Below are 6264 nucleotides of genomic sequence, written 5' to 3'. Positions count from 1 at the left end.
GCCAGGGCCTATAGTTATCTTCTTATAAACACATTTTATCTGAGTGTAGATAACAGTATGTCATGTAATGGAAGGCTCACAGTAATCCTAGGAAGTAGGTGTTTGTTATCTCTATTTTATAGATGAAGAAACTGAATTTTAGAAAAATTATGCTAGCTTGAGATCATAACTAGGAAGTGGCAGAACCAAGTCTTGGGCCTTCATAATTCATAATATCACATTACCTCCAATGGTAAATAATAATAAGACAAGGTGGTTAAAATCCAATCTGTAGAGATCAACTTTCATTCACAGTAACATTTTATTCAAGACTATGACTGTGTTTTACTTGTGGGGAATACATTCCAAGACCCTCAGTGGATGTGTGAAACCATGGACAGAACCAAACCTTATATATACTTTTGTTTTAATATATACATGCCTATGATAAAGACTAATTTATAAATTAGGCACAGTAACAGATGAACACAATAACTAATAATAAAATAGAATGATTACAACAATATACTCTAATAAAATTAATGCAAATGTGGTCCCTCCACTTTCTCTTTCTCTCAAAATAGCTTATTGTACTGTACCCACCTTTGCGCTTAAAGGGAGCACTTTAAATGAAAGCTTCTCTTTGGAACATTTGTATTGGCGGCATCACTACCCTTGCGTTTTGGGGCCATTATTAAGTAAAATGATAGTTATTTCAACACAAACACAGTCAGTCTGATAACTGAGAAGGCTGCTAGTGACTGATGGGTGGGGAACGCACACAGCGTGGATGAACTCAACAAAGGGATGATTCCTCTCTTGTACAAGACCCCTCGAGAGTTCATAGCACTGTTCAGAACAGTGTGCAATGAAAACTTACGGATTCTTTATTTCTGGAATTTTCAATATAATGTTTTTGTACCATAGTAGGTAGACCCCTTGTCATTGAAACAGTAGAAAGTAAAACCATAGATGGCGGGGGTTGGGGGGGAGACTACTGTATTGCTCCTATTTATTTTCTTATTCCACATTTAAAAATATTTTATAATAAGCAAAGTTGTTGTTGTTTGTCCTTTTCTCATCCACTTTGATAATGTATTCTCTTCCCCTGTTTTCTTGATTCCTCATTTCTGACAGTGTTGAAATATAACTGTTGAACTTCTGCTTTCTAAACTTTTGAAAAAAAGTCTCACTGTCCTTTAGACTTTTTGACTTTCTACATTGGATACACACGCTTCACAAAGTTCTGATTTCTTCCAGGTGGTGATCATCTTCTCAGATTTTGCCCAATCATTAATGCAAGTTTTCATAAGAGACCTACTGAAGTGTGAAAGGAATCTGGGACCTTTGAGACTTATTAGTTAACCAACTCTTACTTAATCTGTCAGTGGTGTTGGATATTTAACCATAAGCCAAATAGAGTCAGACTATTTGAGCATTTGCTGCAGCAGAAAATCCTATTTTTTTCTATACTGTATTGATAGACCCTTCCTTTTGAGTACACGGGTCATCTCCTATTGATGTGATGTATTTCTCCTCAATTCCCTTTACTTGGGATTTGTTGGAGCCTATTATCAGGTTACTGACAAAGGCGTGAAGTCACTCCTCTCTCCAGACAGTCGTTTCCTTTCCCTGCGTGCTCTCAGGCAGTGGAAAACGTCGTTAGAAGTATTGATTCTGAGTCACACTGCCTGGGTCCCAATCTTGGCTTCTCCTCTTACAGTTTAACAACTTATATCTCTGCTTCCTTACCTGTATAATAAGTGCCTATGTCATAAGTGTGTAGAAAGGATAAAATGAGAGAATTTGTGTAAAGTGTTTAGCACAGTTCTTGGCATTTGGAAAACCACTGCAAACCATAGTGGACTGGTGTTATCAGCATCCTTGGGAGGAAGCAGAGGTGATGTTGCTCCCTTCTAGCTGAATATGAACGAGCCTCAGTCAGCCTGCTTGTTCTATAATTCCCCTTTACCCTTAGAGTGACCTAACATTGACCCATCCCATTGGCCCCCAAAAGTGATTCTATTGTACTAGAGACCCTGGCAGAGTTCTGTGAGAGGTATAGAAGTCTAAACTGGATGACCCTGCACAGGTTCCTTGGTTATGATGTTATTTTGGGACTTGGTGATGACAACTAGATATCAGAATGTGACTCGAAACAACAAGGATACATCTTAAATATCTTTTCTTAGTAAGTAATGAGTGTCTTAATATTCAAGTGCTGTACCTTTGTAATTGAACATAGGTCACCTTTCCTTCATTCTTCAAAAATATTCGTTGACTTTCTGTTTGCCAGGCATGGTGGGCTGGGCAACCAGGTCAAAGTAGTGAAAAAACACAGTTTCTGATCTCATGGAGTTCATAGTCTAGTTGGGGAGAAATGAATGAATAGTCAAATGATGCAACCGCATTTGAGGAAGTATCGGGAGGACATGCCTGGGGTGTTATGAGGGTATGCAAAAAGTTATTCTACCACTAGCAACAAGTCCTGGGAGCTTGTTAGACATGCAGAATCCTAGTTCCCCAAGATATACTGAATGCAGAAACTGCACTGTAATCAGATCCCCCATGATTCATATGCATGCTACAGTCTGAGAAGCACTGATGTGAAGGAAAGCTCACTGGACTAAGTGTTCCTACACTCTGGCTACTGACCCGTTATGTGACCTCTGGACAAGTTGCTTAACCTCTCTGGGACTCATACTCCTCCTGCGTTAAAGCAAAACAGAACCAAGAAAAAAACGGAAAACTCCATTAATACTACTCGCTTTGCGTATCACATTGAAATCCCGTGAATATTAAGTGAACTGGACTGAAACTTATATGGAAATGTCTAACAGAAAGAAATTATTATAAATATCAAGAAAACAGAAGGAGCTCTGTGAAGTAAGAGACCTATGACTACCTTCAGTGGGATTGGAAAGTTATTGTTTTCATAAATGGCAACAATATTTATGGCATGTGTATATTATATGCAGCCTAGGTTAGGTAACACAGTTTTTGTTGGATGGCTTTCTGTGGAGTTGCGTAGAACTCAATGTCCACATGCACTGTTATCATCAATGCTGCAAGGGAACTGCATGGTGTTTCTTAACTTGCCACTAATGGGTATGCATTATCTAGCCACATCTGAATTCAGGTATCTACATGGTTATTAATTTCATAGTTAATTCTTTTATATTAACTCAAGTGGCCTTTGTGACGTTCTTAGTTCTGTGGTCCCTTGAGGAGACTATTTTTAATTTGAGGAGAGGTCAGAAAATGCCTGCTAGAAACCTTGTTATTTATAAATGGCAATACCTCATTGAAGTGCACTGTGATAAGTGTTTTACATACACTGAGTAGTTTAATCTATACAAATAAATGTATGAGGTATTTCCATTTTCCAGATAAGGAGTTGAGCAGGCTCAGAGGAAAAAGGTAAAAGGCGCAAGTTCACACAAGACATCCTGATTGTGATGACAGGAAGTGAGAAAACCAAGACCCTCAACCCAAAACCGTCTGCCACTAGACCCCTGTTCTTAAGAAACCACTCCATCATCCTGCCTCATATTAAGCCAGAGAGGTTAATTACCACTGGCTCCGCATTTGGAAGGCAAGAAGTTTGTGGTACAGTGGAGCATCGTAATCCTTCATGCAGGATTCAGTGAGTTAAATGATACCTACCTCTGGGGCATGATGAAAAAGAGCCATTTCTGTAGAATCCGGGGCCGAGGTTTGAGAGGGCATCTTACCTATGTGTTGCTGGTGTGACCTGTAGACCAGGTTGTTGTTCTGGGTTGCTCTCTCCATGACTGTTATTTGCTGATCTTACTGGGAGCAGTCCTACAAGCTGAGGGCAAGTTGCCATGTAGGCCATTCTGGGATCAGCGATGAGCCCAGACTTATTTATAAACCCACAGGAAAGGCCCCTGAGCTCATGCTGCCATCTGACTTGCGACCACGGAGAGGTAAGGAAGATTAATGGAAAAGCACGGGAAGTCCTTGGTGACCCACTGGGTTTCCAGTATGAGCCCTGTGCCCTTTAGGCCAGGAGCTGGCTACAGACTGTTCCCAGGGGTCAGTGTCCCTGGACTCCTATATAAAGTGTGATCCCCAGGTACAGAGACTGACCTTTTGAATGTTATTTATGAAGTTGATTATGACTTGTACTGTGGAGATCTTTCGCTCAATAAATATTTATCAAGCACTCACTGCCTTTCTGGTAGTGTGGTAGCCACAGTGAAATATTGTGGTTCCTGTCCTCAGAGAGCTTGCTTTCTGACGGGGAAAGCAGACAACAAACTGATAAACACATAAGAATTTCAGCTAGTGCTAGGTGCCTTGGCAAAAGTGAGACAGCACAATGAGAGAAGGAAGAATCTTTTAGCTAGGGGGATCTAAAAAACTTTCCTGAGAGGGTGATATTGGAATAGAGACTCAATTGAAGAGGAGCCAGTGAGGTGGAGACCTGGGAGAAAAGTGAAGACTTCATATGCAGGGACTAGAAGGTGCAAAGGCCCTGAGGTAGGTGGAGCTCAGCAGAACATTAGGAAGTCCAGTGTGACCACAGCTTAATAAACAGGAGACTTAATTTCACAGGATGGATAAAAATCAGCTGCTATGTATGTAACCTCTTTGAAATTTGTCCCACACCCCGGGTGGTTAAGAAAACTCTGTCGTGGCAGAATATGAAAAGAGTGTGAGGTCCTCTGTTGTTCTGAACCCTTTGTGGCAGCACACATCACAGTTTAACATTAAACAACAAGCCTCTCTCTGGAGGTTGCAATTTTTTTCTGGTTATTCCAGGCTGATCATGTCTAGCCCTTTTGTTATAATGACAATGTTAGGCAGCTCCTTCACTCTACTAGATAAATTAAGAGGCTGTGTTGTGTTCTTAGGACAGTTTATTTATTTACTTATTTTTTTTCAGAGAGAGAAAGAGAGATGCAGCGAGACAGGAACATTGAGCTCTTCTTATATAAGCCCCGATCAGGGATTGAACCAACAACCTCTGTGCTTCCAAATGACACTTCAACCAACCAAGCTATCCAGTCAGGGCTTAATTTTTTGTTTATTGACTGATGTTTTTAGAGAGACAGAGAGGGAGAGAGAGGAGGATTAAGGGAAGCATTCATTTGTTTTTCTACTCAGTTGTGCATTCATTAGTTTCCTGTGTGTGCTGACTAGGGATCGAATCTACAACCTTGCCGTTTCAGGACTAACTCCAACCAACTAAGCTAACCAGCCAGGACCTAGGACAGCTTTTCAAAAACCATAAGCAAAGCAAAAATTGTATCTGTGGTACTTTTTTTTATAACAGCTTTATTGATATATAATATTATCTCTTTAAAGTGTACAACTCAATTATTTACACAGTTGTGCATCAACTACCGTATCAATTTTAGAACATGTCTCTATTCTGAAAAGAAACTCATATTTATTAGTGCCCGTGAGCAGTTATTCCCTACTGTTTTCAAACCTACCCTCCTTTAAAGCCCTCATCCCTGCCAGTCCTAATCTGCTTTTTATTTCTATAGATTTGCCTATTCTGGGCATTTAATAGAATGACAATCATGCACTAATTAGCCTTTTGTAGTTGGTTTATTTATGGCCAAAAAACATTCTATTTTATGGATAAACCACATTTTATTATCCATTCATTAGTTGATAGACATTTGGATTGTTCCTACTTTTTAGCAATTATGCTGCTATGAACGCTCATGTATACATTTTTTGTGATGGCATATATTGTATATATATATTTTTTCAGTTATCGTGTGTATATACCTATTAAGGGAATTATTGATCATATGGCAACTCTACTTTTAACCTTTTGTGGAACTACAAATTATTTTACAAAGTGGTTGCCCCACATCTATAGAGTTGGAAAGGTTTTCTCTTGATTTCTAGGGGGAAAAATCTTTGTGACCATGATAACTCTCAGGATTTCAAATGTCAAGTAGGTAGATTATGAAATGAAGGCTAAAAATAAAAGATTAATTTGATTTGAATTTTAAAATCATTATGTATTTCCTTCAACTCTCCATGTTATATAGCAATTGTAGTTGCTTATTTGGGTTCCTTGGTACCCAATTTCATGTTAAAAAGTTAACTACACAAGAAATGCCCCACATTTCCTTCAAATACGGTAGGGCAGATAATAAACATTCAATAAGTATTCATTTATTAGATATTTATCTAAGTTAGTCATATTCAAGATGCTGGGTATTATCCTCGCTATTTTCTACTGTAGGAGGTTCACTTTATTAGTTGTGTGGTTGGAGGAGTACTGTGCAGTACAAG

This window comes from Saccopteryx bilineata, chromosome 9 (assembly GCF_036850765.1).
Source record: "Saccopteryx bilineata isolate mSacBil1 chromosome 9, mSacBil1_pri_phased_curated, whole genome shotgun sequence".
In the NCBI taxonomy this organism is placed as follows: domain Eukaryota; kingdom Metazoa; phylum Chordata; class Mammalia; order Chiroptera; family Emballonuridae; genus Saccopteryx; species Saccopteryx bilineata.
This window is presented reverse-complemented; position numbering follows the sequence as displayed.